The sequence below is a fragment of the Daucus carota genome, chromosome 3 (genome assembly GCF_001625215.2).
Source record: "Daucus carota subsp. sativus chromosome 3, DH1 v3.0, whole genome shotgun sequence".
Classification (NCBI taxonomy): Eukaryota; Viridiplantae; Streptophyta; class Magnoliopsida; order Apiales; family Apiaceae; genus Daucus; species Daucus carota.
This window is the reverse complement of record NC_030383.2, coordinates 28246041-28262162: the sequence shown is the minus strand read 5'-3', so window position 1 is coordinate 28262162 and position 16122 is coordinate 28246041.

Below are 16122 nucleotides of genomic sequence, written 5' to 3'. Positions count from 1 at the left end.
AGAATCATTCCCATCACTATTTAAAACCCGTGTGCAGCTTCAATTCAGCCAAACGGGCCAGAAATTGGCCGGAAAAGCTGAAGAACAGTCCCGCCGGCGGCGGGACGTTTTCCAGTTTCCGGTGGCCGATTTCGGCACCGTTCAACACCAACCAACACCTGCACAGGTTACTCTCATCACCAGCAACACAACCGTGAGTTCCAATTGTCCCCAGATTTCACCAATCGAAAAGCCCCAAAATCCAATTACAAACATTCATCGAGTTCATAAACCCTAATATCTTAATTCGTAACTAAAACACAGTTTTGAACATGTTATTGACATCCAAATCGCACATATGATATACCAAAATGATCAGGAGAAGATTATCTATAACATGGAAGCATAAAATCACATAAATCATATCAAAATCAAAAAGCCCTAATTTAACCCTAATTAATTCGAATTTAAGAACTCAAATTACTCCTAACCTGTGAATCTAGAGTGGTTTTTGTGACTGCATATGGATTCTACGCATCGATATCTTCGATTGGACTGGTTGCACGCTTGATTCTGAGTCCGATAACGTCTTCAAATCTTCGATTGAACTCCAAGAACACGAAGAACGATAACCCGGTTTCTCTCGATTCCCGTGTATTGAGATGATAATTATGAAAAATAAACTAATAATTATCCTGTTGTGCCATAAAATCTCCCTGGGCTTATTTTATAGCCCATCATGTTATTTGGGCTTCACTTGGGCTTATTGGAATCATTTGGTTAAGAATAATGGGCTTCACCATGGCTGGGTGGATCATTGAAGGTGTACAAGAAGGTGTATGGACTCACACTGGAAATATAGTGAAGGCTGCCATCAGAATGGGGTTGCACCTGAAGGCGCTTTAGGGGTTACCACTGCTAGGGGTTACCGCTAAGTGCATCCTGGCTTGCAGTTACGGGGCTGTAGTTAGGGGATGCCGCTGGCAGGGCTTCCGCCGCCTGGGCAGAATGGCAGGCAGACTCCAAACAGGACTCTTCTTCCTTGTTTCTAGGAGGGCGAATTGGAGACATATCGGGAGTGTGTTAGCTATTATTTATCTACGAATTAAGGGATAAATACATACATTATGAAGATAATTATGATCGGGGGAAGATAATTCAAGAATATTCGGATAATTATGCAAGATGAAGGCTTCAAGTAACCTACTTGGAGTGGGATACCGCTGGATAACTACTGAAAGAAGGCTGTTTTATCTTAAACTCGAGGGGATAAGAGCTTATCTCTTCAGAGTCCTAAATCGAGAACTACATGGGCTTGATCCCTATAAATATAGGGTATGTAGGCACCTTGCAAAGGGACTTGGATCATTTTCACGAGTTCTACACTCTAAAGAGAGGCACGTGTAACCTTTGTGACATATATTTCCGGGCAATTGCAGGACGGAATTCCATAATTCCGGCCTCGTTGTTTGGTTCTTTGCAAGCTCAGCCCTTAAACACACTTGTTTCTCATTTGTTTCGTTAGTTTATGTTAACGGTAGCCCCTAAGAGCTAGCCGTGATTTTCGTAGTTGTAATAGATATCCCTATAATTGTGCTATACGGTTCTGGGGGTGTTGTATCAATTCCTCTCACAACACTTTTTGGCGCTAGAAGGAGGGGATTACTGATCTTAGAGAGGAGAGATGTCAGAAATTCCCGAAAACACTGAAAACCCCAAGACGCCGGAAGGCGCTACGCAGGATGAAAGTGATCTTCCAAGCGGAGAACTGACCCGCGAGGAGATGAAGGCAAAAATGAAGAGAATGAGTAGGAGGATTGCCTCCTTGAAAAGGAAGTCAGCAAGGTCAAAAAGGGCTAGCAAGGTGACTCCCACCAAGCTAGATTTCGGTGCAGAAGACGGCAGGAAAGAAGGTGGCAACCTCGAGAAGGAAGCGAATCCCGACATGGATGATAGAGAGCACTCACAGGCTGCTAGTGTGTTCGACCGCCTTGGGAGGAAACTGACCGAGCAAGACTTGCGGCACAGGCTTGGCAACAAGGCCCCTAACGGGGATGGACCTGAAGGCTCGCAACATAGGGCTCCTCCCAGTCAACGACCGGAGAAGCCCGTGTCTGAAGCTCGGTCAAAGGACAAAAACCAAAGGCCGTCAAAGGTTATCTCCATTCATGACGACGAGGAAAGCTCAGGGTCGCACAATGATAATGAAGTGAGCAAAAAGAAAGATCAGCCCCTGAATGATGACTATGAGGTTGCACTTGATGATGGGGATGATAAATGCAAGATGGAAGAACTGTTGGAAGCCCTAAAGAAGGTGAAAGCCGATAAGAAGTCGAAAGCCGAGCTTACCGTAAAGTCACCCTTTACTAAGAAGGTTAGGGAGTCACCCCTACCCCGTATCTACAGGGGGGTGGGCGACCTGCGATTTAACGGAACCACGGACCCCGTGGAGTATCTTAGCCGGTTCGACACTGAGATGGAGGTCTACCAGATTCCAGACCTCACAAAATGTCGCTTGTTGGCTGCAACCCTCAGGGATGACGCTCATCACTGGTTCAAGAGGCTTCCCGCTGATTCCATCAGCTCCTGGAGGAAAATGTGCGAACAGTTTGTGGGACAATTCAGGGCTTCTGTCACTTACGCCCCGCCTGCAAACACTCTGGCCAATATTAAGCAAAAGGAGCATGAGACATTGAGAGAGTATTTCAAGCGCTTCAACGCAGAAGTACCCCGGGTTAGACCAACTTCAAAGGAAACCCTGAAGAACTTCTTGATAGCGGGGGTAAGGCCCGGAACGGATTTTTGGAAGGAGTTGCAAGGGCGAGAGCCTGAAACCCTAGCGGACTTCTTTGCTAGAGCTGAACCCCACAAGGTGATCGAGGAATCCTTAGCTAAGCTGAAAAAGGAGTCAAAGTCTGAAAGCCGCAGCAGCTGGAAAAACAAGAGGGATAGGTCTTACAGCCCCGATAGGAGGAACACCTACAAGAGGAATCCCTACGTAAGACCTGCTGGTGAAAAATCCTCGAGCCGAGATGGCAAGACCTCGCCCATTACCGTGAACACAACCAGCTCGCAGGGCTTCGACAAGTCAAGGTTGACAATGAGAAAGGCAAGAGAAGCGAGGTATCACGAATACACACCACTAACGGCTTCTATAGATCACATTTTTGAGGTCGGAGACAAGGCGAGACTTTTCCGGAAGCCCTTTCGAAGTGGACCCCCTGGAAAGAAAGATCAGGGAAAATATTGTGCTTTCCACGATTTGAACGGGCATGACACGGCGGAATGTGTTCATCTTAAAGACCACATAGAGGATCTTATCAGAACAGGATACCTGACGGAGTTTGTAGCCCAAGAGGCTAAGAAATATAAGGAAAAGAAAGCTGAAAGGACAAATAACCAAGAAGCCAACCGTAACACCCGTGCTGGCAGTGTACGAATGATCATCGGAGGACCCTTCGTGGGAGGCCAGGGACGCAGTGCTATGAAAAGATATGTACGGGAAGCCCGAGGGCCGCCCTTAACCAATGTGTGCCATCTGTCTGAAAGGCCTCCCAAAATGTTCAAAGGGGAGACCATGGACATTACCTTCACTGAGGGGGATGCGCGCGCGGTACACCATCCTCATAGCGACGCCCTGGTGGTAACAGCCGTGATCGGAAATGTCAATGTACACAGGCTCCTCGTCGATAACGGAAGCTCTGTCAATATCTTGGCCTACAGTGCGTACCAAAGAATGAAAATGGCAGATAAAGATATGATGGCTTGCTATAATGAGCTGTATGGTTTCACGGGGAATGCTGTCCAGATTGTTGGAAGGGTAAGACTCCCAATCACCCTTGGAGTGGAACCCCGAGCTGTCACTCAGGTTGCAGAGTTCATGGTAGTAAACGAAGACATCTCCTATAACGGGATCCTGGGCAGACCCATTTTAAGGGACATGCGAATTGTAACCTCAATATACCACCTATCCATGAAGTTCCCAACCCCCAATGGGGTAGGGTGTGTACGAGGATGTCAGGCTGACTCCCGGGAATGTTATAGTAATGCTTTGAGGTCCGCAGTAAAAGCCTGTAAAGAAGCCCAACAGATGGATGAAGACATCCCGGAGAGCTGTTACAAGCAGGTGGATATTGAAGAGGAACCTGAAACCAAGGCTCAGGGAAAGGTTTTAATAAAGTTTGTGAAAGCAACCTGCAACATGGTGATTATCGTGCAACATCCGGGGGAAGACCCTTATCTAGAAGCCTCGCATGCCGTGCATGAAGGGCTTGCATCCACGGATACACTCCCGGTGAAAAACATTGATACAGCTGAAACCCTGGTTGAAGGGATTGTGGAAGATGTTACTGACAGTGACTTTGAAGGGGATGGTCAAAAGCAGCCCCAAAATAAAAAGCAAGAAAATGAGTGCGAGGCACCTTGTGACTTCAATAGTGCTATGGTAACCTATCAACTCGGAAACCGAACACGGCTTCCCGTTCATGAAATCCTGGGTACGCAACCCCAAGAGGGTGGCAACAAAGAGGTTACCGTTGAGATCGACCTCGACCCAAGGATGCCGGAAACCCAGGTGAAGACTGGAGCAGCCGGGGATACCCTGTCCATCTTGGTGGATGAGTCCGACCCCACTAAAGAACTAAAAATTGGGGAGCAATTGGGGCTGGACCTAAGGGAAACCCTGACCGCATTCTTAAAGAATAATCTGGACGTCTTCGCTTGGAACCATTCGGATATGATCGGGATTCACCCGGAAGTCATGTGCCACCACCTCAATATTGACCCAGACAGGAAGGGAGTCAGACAGAAGAGAAGACCAATTAGTGGGGAAAGGGCTGCCGCTCTTCAAGAAGAGGTAGACCGACTATTAAAGGCAGGCCTAGTGAAGGAAGCTTTCTACCCCACATGGCTAGCAAACCCGGTGTTGGTGAAGAAACCTAACGGAAAATGGAGAACTTGCATAAACTTTACTGATCTGAACAAGGCTTGCCCTAAGGATAGCTTCCCGCTCCCTCGAATTGACCAATTGGTGGATTCCACTGCGGGGCATGCACTGTTAAGCTTCATGGACGCCTATTCGGGCTACAATCAGATCCCCATGTTCGAGCCAGATCAGGAACACACCTCCTTCACTGACAGGGGGCTTTATTGCTATATAGGCATGCCGTTTGGGCTATTAAACGCTGGGGCTACATATCAGAGGCTGGTCAATAAGATGTTTAAAGATCAGATTGGAAGGACTATGGAAGTGTATGTAGATGACATGTTGGTAAAATCAAAGGAAGCTTACGATCATGTTACACACTTATCAGAGATGTTCGACATACTGAGGGATTACAGGATGAAGTTGAATCCCCAAAAATGCGTATTCGGGGTTGAATCTGGCAAGTTCTTGGGCTTCATTGTCAATCACAGGGGAATCGAAGCTAACCCTGCGAAAATCAAGGCCTTAATTGAAATGAGGTCGCCTAGGAACGTAAAGGAGGTGCAATGCCTTACAGGCCGGGTCGCCGCCCTAAACCGGTTCATCTCAAAATCCTCAGACAAATGTAGAGAATTTTTTGCAGCCATAAAAAAGGGGCAGAAATTTGAATGGACGACAGAATGCGAGGCTGCTTTCCTGAAGCTGAAGGAGCAACTCGGGAGCCCGCCATTGTTGGCCAAGCCAACGGAGGGTGAAGCCTTGATCCTTTACCTAGGGGTTTCCGAGTTCTCAATTAGCGCTGTCCTGATTAAGGAGGAAGAGCAAGCCCAACAGCCAGTGTACTATGTGAGCAAGAGATTACTTGATGCTGAAACCCGCTACTCAAACATGGAGAAGTTAGCCTATGCACTAATCTTGGCTTCCCGCAAATTAAGGCCTTACTTTCAGGCTCACAAGATTGAAGTACGAACATCCTTCCCTCTCAGACAGGTCTTGCACAAGCCGGAAGCCTCGGGAAGAATCATGAAATGGGCGGTCGAGCTGGGCCAGTTTGACATAGAGTACAAGCCTAGAACCGCAATAAGGGGGCAAGCGCTAGCTGACTTCATCTTAGAATTTCCACCTACTTTTGAGGTTGAAGGGATGGAATGCACACCTGAACCCCAGTCTTCAGTAGCCATACCTGAGAATTGTTCCCCTTGGTGGAACCTGTACGTCGATGGGGCTGTAAATGGAAATGGGGCCGGGGCTGGCATTGTCTTAGTCAGTCCGGAAGGCCATAAGCTGCAAAGCTCCATTCATTTCAACTTCAATGCCACTAACAACGATGCGGAGTATGAAGCCCTAATAGCTGGCCTGAGGCTGGCCTTGGAAATGAGAGTGGAAAACATGAATGTTTACAGTGATTCTATGCTGGTAGTCTGGCATATCCGAGGAGGCTTCCAAGCTAGGGGTCCCCGCACTGATCTCTATATGCGGTATGCCCAGGAATTAATTGGAAAATTCAGAGAAATCAAGCTAGAGCAAATACCAAGGTCTGAGAATGCAGATGCTGATGCTTTAGCCAAATTAGGCTCTCAGAGGGATGCACACATGCTCGGGGTGATCCCCCTCGAAATCCAGTATCAGCCTAGCATCCCCAAAATTGAAGTCATGGATGTTGAAGCTGATGAGACTAACCTCTGGACAACCCCAATCCACGAATACATAGCCAATGGAACCCTGCCTACAGACAAAGATGAGGCCAGAAAATTGAGGTACAAGGCTGCCCAGTATGTAATTTATGATGGAATCCTTTACAAAAGGGGATTCAATCGGCCCCTCCTTAGGTGTGTCGCTGGGGTAAGGTGTGAATACATTATGCGCGAGGTGCATGAGGGGATCTGTGGGAATCACTCGGGGGGTGCCTCCCTCGCTCACAAAATCCTTCGTCAAGGCTACTACTGGCCTACCCTCCACAAGGATGCTCATGCCTTCGCCAGGGCCTGTGACAGCTGCCAGAGGTTCTCTAATACAAACAAGAGCCCCGCGGTACCCCTAAAGACCCTGACAAGCCCCTGGCCGTTTGCTGTTTGGGGTATAGATCTGATTGGTGAATTACCAAAAGGGAAAGGAGGGGTGAAATATGCAGTCGTGGCTGTAGATTACTTTACTAAATGGGCTGAAGCTGAACCCCTAGCTTCCATCACTGCAAGGAAGTTGGTAGACTTCGTTTGTCGCGCAATCGTCTGTCGTTACGGGGTTCCCTACAAGCTCATATCAGACAATGGGAAACAGTTTGACAGCAATGAAATGATGAATTTCTGTGAAAACCTTGGCATAAAGAAAGGCTTCTCCGCGGTGTGCCACCCTCAGAGCAACGGTCAAACGGAGGCCGTAAACAAGATTATTAAGCACACCCTGAAAGCCAAATTAGAAGAGAAAAAGGGATGCTGGCCAGAAGAACTTCCCATGGTGTTGTGGTCTTACAATACCACTCCAAGGTCTACCACCGGCGAAACCCCGTTCACCTTAACATACGGGTGTGAAGCCATGGTTCCCGTGGAAGTTGGAGCGGGATCTTTTCGAAGGGATAACTACGACCCTGAGAATAATGAAGTCAACCACAGGCTCTACTTAGATCTGATTGAAGAAGTACGAGATACGGCTCAGTTGAAACTTGCTGCATATCAACAGAGGACCCGTAAATATTTTGATAAGAAAGTAAGGGCTCGACCCCTCAAAACGGGAGACCTAGTTCTCAGAAAAATGATGCCTAACATGAGGGTTCCCGCTCATGGGGCCTTCGGTGCAAAGTGGGAAGGCCCATATATCATCAAAACAGTGCTTTGGGAAGGTACCTATCACCTCACAGACATGGATGGAAGACTCATACCACGGGCATGGAATGCCCAACACTTAAAGAGGTATTACCAGTAGCTTCACCCGGGTAGTATTTCTGTAGGCTTCGGCTTAGGGGGCAGGAAATAAAGGCGATTTATTAGTTGTAATCGCTATGCTTTTAGGAGAATTATCAGGCTACTATTTGCTTTACTTGCTAGGACGCTCGGGGGGTAGTGTCGTTGCACCCCCCAATATTATGCTATGTCAATTTCTACCATGTGGTTCAATAAAATTTTGCAGCTTTCCGTTATGAAAATGTTGTGTATGCTTACTTGCTTACCGTGATTGTTAATTGAATACTTCATGTATGCTTTAAAAAATTATTTAAGGCTTCAATTGCATCTAGTTCTCCACCATAATTAAAATTATGCTAAAGAACTCGGGGGGTAGTAGGCGTATCATTAACATTACTCATTTGGCTTAAAATTCAAATAAATTTGGAAATCGAAAATGCTAAATACACTAAAACTCGTAAACACAACTTGATAACTTGGCTACACCGGTGGGAAGGAAAGCTTTCAAGGTTTCAAGCCTATCAAGGCTTTCAAGGCTAAAGCCTTTCAAGCTTTCAAGGTTTCAAGCCTATCAAGGCTTTCAAGGCTAAAGCTTTTCAAGCTTTCAAGGTTTCAAGCCTATCAAGGCTTTCAAGGCTAAAGCTTTTCAAGCTTTCAAGGTTTCAAGCCTATCAAGGCTTTCAAGGCTAAAGCTTTTCAAGCTTTCAAGGTTTCAAGCCTATCAAGGCTTTCAAGGCTAAAGCTTTCCAAGCTTTCAAGGTTTCAAGCCTATCAAGGCTTTCAAGGCTAAAGCTTTCCAAGCTTTCAAGGTTTCAAGCCTATCAAGGCTTTCAAGGCTAAAGCTTTTCAAGCTTTCAAGGTTTCAAGCCTATCAAGGCTTTCAAGGCTAAAGCTTTTCAAGCTTCAAGGTTTCAAGCCTATCAAGGCTTTCAAGGCTAAAGCTTTTCAAGCTTTCAAGGTTTCAAGCCTATCAAGGCTTTCAAGGCTAAAGCTTTTCAAGCTTTCAAGGTTTCAAGCCTATCAAGGCTTTCAAGGCTAAAGCTTTCCAAGCTTTCAAGGTTTCAAGCCTATCAAGGCTTTCAAGGCTAAAGCTTTTCAAGCTTTCAAGGTTTCAAGCCTATCAAGGCTTTCAAGGCTAAAGCTTTTCAAGCTTTCAAGGTTTCAAGCCTATCAAGGCTTTCAAGGCTAAAGCTTTTCAAGCTTTCAAGGTTTCAAGCCTATCAAGGCTTTCAAGGCTAAAGCCTTTCAAGCTTTCAAGGTTTCAAGCCTATCAAGGCTTTCAAGGCTAAAGCTTTTCAAGCTTTCAAGGTTTCAAGCCTATCAAGGCTTTCAAGGCTAAAGCTTTTCAAGCTTTCAAGGTTTCAAGCCTATCAAGGCTTTCAAGGCTAAAGCTTTCCAAGCTTTCAAGGTTTCAAGCCTATCAAGGCTTTCAAGGCTAAAGCTTTCAAGCTTTCAGGTTTCAAGCCTATCAAGGCTTTCAAGGCTAAAGCTTTTCAAGCTTTCAAGGTTTCAAGCCTATCAAGGCTTTCAAGGCTAAAGCTTTTCAAGCTTTCAAGGTTTCAAGCCTATCAAGGCTTTCAAGGCTAAAGCTTTTCAAGCTTTCAAGGTTTCAAGCCTATCAAGGCTTTCAAGGCTAAAGCTTTCCAAGCTTTCAAGGTTTCAAGCCTATCAAGGCTTTCAAGGCTAAAGCTTTTCAAGCTTTCAAGGTTTCAAGCCTATCAAGGCTTTCAAGGCTAAAGCTTTCAAGCTTTCAAGGTTTCAAGCCTATCAAGGCTTTCAAGGCTAAAGCTTTTCAAGCTTTCAAGGTTTCAAGCCTATCAAGGCTTTCAAGGCTAAAGCTTTTCAAGCTTTCAAGGTTTCAAGCCTATCAAGGCTTTCAAGGCTAAAGCTTTTCAAGCTTTCAAGGTTTCAAGCCTATCAAGGCTTTCAAGGCCGAAGGCTTACCGCGGCTTTCGAGTTTAAAGCCTATCCAGGCTCATAAGGCTTACTTGGTGAAGTTATTACAAGGCCAACTTTGTGGGGTTACTTCGGAACTTATTCGGAGGAATTATTACAAGGCCTACGTTGTTAAATTATCTCAAAGCTTATATTTGGAGACTACTCTAAAGGCTTACACCCAATGGTGTCCCTAGATTGTTACACATGTGAGATCAAATTCAATTGTGCCTAAATGGGTTATTGCAAGGAAAGACTAAGTACTTTTATATACGCTATTGGGGAGTTAACACAAGCATATACGTCAGCATACATCCACGAGGAAGGAAACAACCTCGAAGAACAAGGCCCCAAGGGTTGCAACCCCCCATAAGGTGGACAATGTGTCCACTTTCAGTACAAGGGTTATCCCCTATGTTCATCTTTTCTACCTGCATGGAAGAGTTAGGCGACTAACATAATAATATCCAAGGAAATACAAGGCAAGGAATGAAGAAATGAAAGCAGTTACATATAAAATAAGCTACGAGGGAAAATTCCTCCCCACACCAACAGGGGGAGGCCCTTGTAGCCCCAAAAAATATCTTGCGGGGCATTCCGAGGTGCCCGCACCCTCATCAAAATAACAATTCATGACGACAAGCGCCAAGCAAAAATATTCGTAATAAAAAGGTTGATTAAAACAAGGGGAGAGGAGGTCAAAGAGCAGCAGGGGAGGAGGAGTCCTTCTCATCAACGGCTGGGGGATCCTGAGAGGCTACCGCCGGGGCTACGGCCGGAACCCCTTCCGGGGGTGCCACCACAAGACCCGCAGAAACCAGCTCTGCGGGCTTTGGCTGATCTTCAGCCGTAACCCCCTTTGTCGCCACCATCACCGGAGAGACCCTGAGAAGCAGCCAGGGCCTTATCCATGCCGGCCTCATCCTCAGCCTTTGCTTCCTCCAGGGCCACCGCAGCGTCAGGCCCCAACTTTGCCCAGTCATTCTCAGGAAAGAACCTGTAGGCCGACTTAACGCAGTCCTTGATGCCTGCAGCTACCCCGGCCTCGAAGATGGTAGCCTCCCTCTCCTTCCTCCCTGCCTTCATGGTGGCAGCCGCATCCTGAAGGCCTTTCACCTGCAGCTCCAGCTCCTTAACCTGCCTCCGCAGGCCGTCAACCTCCTCCTCAAGGCCCTTCCTCACCATGTCCTCCTTCTCCTTCAGCCGCCGAGCTTCGCCCTCCGCCTCCTTGAACTTGAGGTTGGCCTTCCGGAAGGGGTCCCTCTCCTTGACAGCGGAAGCCAGATCGGCCCTGGCTTGCTTCAGGTCCGCCCTCATAGTCTCATTCACCCGGGCGGTATCGGCGACGTGCTCCCCCATCTTCAGGTCGAGGAATAGGCTCTTGGCGTTGGCCACCATCTTGTCTCGGGTGGCCTCAGCAATGGAAAGCCTATCCCACTCCCGGATAGTGGCCTCAGATACCTGGTCGGAAAGCATCCTCTGGAAGAGCTGAGTCTTCTGAGTGGAGGAAGGAGCGGGGGAATTACGTGCCAGGGCCAGCTTGGGCTTTTTGCTGGAGCGGCCTTCAGCTGAAGACCCCGCCTCGACAGCTTTAGAGGGGGTCCCGCTTGCGACCCCGGAAGAGGCCTTCTTCTGCTCTAAGGAGGGAGAAGGAAGCTGGGAGAGAGGCTTGACAGAGAGGGGAGCCTGAGAATCGGAGGCTTCCCGAACAGATCCTCGTACTTGGTGGAACGCTTGATGAACCGTGGGATGTTTGGCAGCCATATCTGTGGAAAGAGACAAGGGAAATAATTAGATAATATGCAAACGTATACGGAAATATGGGAAGATGCATGCATAGCAGATGGCATAAAATCATAAAGCATGCAGGAAGGGAATTTGTAAAGTAAATATCATGTAAGGTGCAAGCTAAGAGAAAACCTGGGCTTCCCGTCGCTTCCACATCTGCACCCCCCTCGTCAACGGGGGATGCATCTACCACCGTAGTGGAAAAACCGAGCCTCTCCAGATTTTCTGGAGTAAGCAGGCTGGAGCCATCACCTAGCCCGGTGGATAGCCCCAACACATGCTTGGCCCTCTCAAGGGACTCTCCCGCCAGAGGAGTCTGCACTGGCATGTCTACAACAAATACAAGCATAAGGAACTAACGGGGACCCTAAAGGGCTAAACTGGACAATGGATTAAGGGAAAGCTGGCTTACTGGGGGAGAGATTGAAGTCCTTCCTGTAGACTGGGCAGTCATAGCAGTAAAGGAAGAGCTTCTGCCAGTCCGACATTGACTGGCGGTTGCCCTTGATGCCCTTCTTATGATGGGTGTTCCAGGCAGTGAGGTAGAAGAAACCGGGGGTCCTGCGGTAAGTTTCAGCTGGAAGAACCAGCCCAACTCCAAGGCAGACATCCTCACCCCATGGGTGGATGTCATAGAGGATGTAGAGGCAGACCGCCATGCGGTAGGAGTTGGGGTGGACTGCATGGGGGGAGACCTCATAGAAGTCCAAGACCTCCAGGATGAAAGGATGAGGGGGAGAGACAAACCCAGCCTGAAGAACTGGGCGGAAAGCACGGCTTTGGGGTAGCCAGTGCCTGGCTTGAGGGTGTCAAAGCGGTGACACCTCTCTCCTGGCTTCGGGATCCCCAAGGTGCAGCCAGGGTTGCAGGACTCCAATAGGGACTGCAGCCGAACAGGAGTCATGATGGAGTCCATGCTCGCAGGCCAGGACTACAGCTGGAGGCTCGATCACCTCCACGGAAGCCTCAGCCTCCCGCTCAGCCTCCTCGGGGCTCCCCTCGAGGGCTTCAGCAGCAGGGTCCAGCGGGAAGCCCGAGGTCCCATCCGCCTTACTGGACTCAGAGGTTGTCCAGTTGAGCTCCTTCACCACCAAATTGCGCCTGGAGCGGGTCCTGGAGCTAACCCCTAAGCTGGGCCGGGCAGGTTGAAGGTCCTGGCTAAAAGAGGATCCCGTGTCAACCGCAACAACGGGAGCCTTGCTGGTGGCAGACTGAGAAGAGTGTGAGGACATGGATCCTTGAGACATCTACAATAGGAAAGGATGGGTTAACGAAAGGACACAGCAAGATGAGGAGCGGTCGAGAGAAAGAAAAACAAAAAGGAAGAAGGAGAAAGGGTTTGCGGAAGACTGGGCTGCAAGGGTGGAGCCCTACGGGTGTGAGGAAGGAATGAAAAGGCTTCAGTTGGAGCCCTGAGGTGTAAGAGGACTACATCCCTCACAGGAGGTGGCACAGGCCACGGAGGACGGTTCATCTTCTTCGGGAAGCCCAACAAGGGACCCGGAGCGGGAAGCCTAATCCTAACCCCAATCTCAACCACAACAGTCAACATCCAATAATTACCCTAGGCTACAATCTAAGCAAGTACAACGCAGCAAATCACACAATAAAAACATCCAAGGCAGATAAAGACACACAAAAGGGTTTCGATCGCAAAAGAGGGGTTTCCTCTGGAGGCGATTGGGAACCTAGGGTTTATGGCCTAAAATCGTAATTGGGGCTGCGAATCGACAAGGCGTCACAGCAACGCCGAGAGTGGCAGTCAGGTCACGAGATACACATAACATAATCAGGGCCAAATCAAAGCATGTGGTGTGTGTGCATTCAGAGAACGAGTGTACATATTTAACTATACTGCAGGCATGCAGGGCTATTGGCGGTTTAATCTACTGAAGTAACCTCAGATGGACAAATGTGGGTGTGTGCACGCATACCGAGGTGAGCAATTGAAAGAGAGAAGAGAAGAGACAAACAGGCATGGATCATACAAGCATTTAGCCACAAACATGGATGAATGTAATGAAAAGGAAAGCCGGAGGTCAAGAGACATACCTTGGTCGGAAGTAGAAGAAAAGCCGAAGAGAACGCCGGAAAAACGAAGTAGCTCTGCGCCTGGGATGCTTCGAGTGTGAGAAGTGGGAGAGTGAAGAGTTGGAGAGATATAAAAAAGTAAGGCAAGGCTTGTGAGGTCGGAGACAAGGCGAGACTTTTCCGGAAAGCCCTTTCGAAGTGGACCCCTGGAAAGAAAAGATCAGGAGAAAATATTGTGCTTTCCACGATTTTGAACGGCATGACACGGCGGAATGTGTTCATCTTAAAGACCACATAGAGGATCTTATCAGAACAGGATACCTGACGGAGTTTGTAGCCCAGGGTAAGATATAAGGAAAAGAAAGCTGAAAGGACAAATAACCAAGAAGCCAACCGTAACACCCGTGTCGGGCAGTGTACGATCATCTGGAGGACCCTTCGTGGGAGGCCAGGGACGCAGTGCTATGAAAAAGATATGTACGGGAAGCCCGAGGGCCGCCCTTAACCAATGTGTGCCATCTGTCTGAAAGGCCTCCCCAAAATGTTCAAGGGGAGGACCATGGACATTACCTTACCTGAGGGGGATGCGCGCGCGGTACACCATCCTCATCGCGACGCCCTGGTGGTACAGCGTGATCGGAATGTCAATGTACACAGGCTCCTCGTCGATAACGGAAGCTTCTTCAATATCTTGGCCTACAGTGCGTACCAAAGAATGAAAATGGCAGATAAAGATATGATGGCTTGCTATAATGAGCTGTATGGTTTCACGGGAATGCTGTCCAGATTGTTGGAAGGTAAGACTCCCATCACCCTTGGAGTGGAACCCCGAGCTGTCACTCAGGTTGCAGAGTTATGGTAGACGAAGACATCTCCTATAACGGGATCCTGGGCAGACCCATTTTAAGGGCAGCATCATTGTTAACCTCAATATACCACCTATCCATGAAGTTCCCAACCCCCAATGGGGTAGGGTGTGTACGAGGATGTCAGGCTGACTCCCGGAATGTTATAGTATGCTTTGAGGTCCGCAGTAAAAAGCCTGTAAAGAAGCCCAACGATGGATGAAGACATCCCGGAGAGCTGTTACAAGCAGGTGGATATTGAAGAGGAACCTGAAACCAAGGCTCAGGGAAAGGTTTTAATAAAGTTTGTGAAAGCAACCTGCAACATGGTGATTATCGGCAACATCCGGGGGAAGACCCTTATCTAGAAGCCTCGCATGCCGTGCATGAAGGGCTTGCATCCACGGATACACTCCCGGTGAAAAACATTGATACACTGTGAAACCCTGGTTGAAGGGATTGTGGAAGATGTTACTGACAGTGACTTTGAGGGGATGGAGGTCAAAAGCAGCCCCAAAATAAAAAGCAAGAAATGAGTGCGAGGCACCTTGTGACTTCAATAGTGCTATGGAACCTATCAACTCGGAAAACCGAACACGGCTTCCCGTTCATGAAAATCCTGGGTACGCAACCCCAAGAGGGTGGCAACAAAGAGGTTACCGTTGAGATCGACCTCGACCCAAGGATGCCGGAAACCCAGGTGAAGACTGGAGCAGCCGGGGATACCCTGTCCATCTTGGTGGATGAGTCCGACCCCACTAAAGAACTAAAAAATTGGGGAGCATTGGGGCTTGGACCTAAGGGAACCCTGACCGCATTCTTAAAAGAACATCTGGACGTCTTCGCTTGGAACCATTCGGATATGATCGGGATTCACCCGGAAGTCATGTGCCACCACCTCAATATGACCCAGACAGGAAGGGAGTCAGACAGAAGAGAAGCCACCAATTAGTGGGGAAAGGGCTGCGCGCTCTTCAAGAGAGGTAGACCGACTCTATTAAAGGCAGGCCTAGTGAAGGAAGCTTTCTACCCCACATGGCTAGCAAACCCGGTGTTGGTGAAGAAGAAACCTAACGGAAAATGGAGAACTTGCATAAACTTTACTGATCTGAACAAGGCTTGCCCTAAGGATAGCTTCCCGCTCCCTCGAATTGACCAATGGTGTTCCACTGCGGCAGCACTGTTAAGCTTCATGGACGCCTATTCGGGCTACAATCAGATCCCCATGTTCGAGCCAGATCAGGAACACACCTCCTTCACTGACAGGGGGCTTTATTGCTATATAGGCATGCCGTTTGGGCTATTAAACGCTGGGGCTACATATCAGAGGCTTGGTCAATAAGATTTTAAAGATCAGATGGGAGGACTATGGAAGTGTATGTAGATGACATGTTGGTATAAATCAAAGGAAGCTTACGATCATGTTACACACTTATCAAGATGTTCGACATACTAGGGATTACAGGATGAAGTTGAATCCCCAAAATGCGTATTCGGGGTTGAATCTGGCAAGTCTTGGGCTTCATTGTCAATCACAGGGGAATCGAAGCTAACCCTGCGAAATCAAGGCCTTAATTGAAATGATGGTCGCCTAGGAACGTAAAGGAGGTGCAATGCCTTACAGGCCGGGTCGCCGCCCTAAACCGGTTCATCTCAAAATCCTCAGCCACAAATGTAGAGAATTTTTTGCACCCATAAAAAAGGGGCAGAAATTTGAATGGCG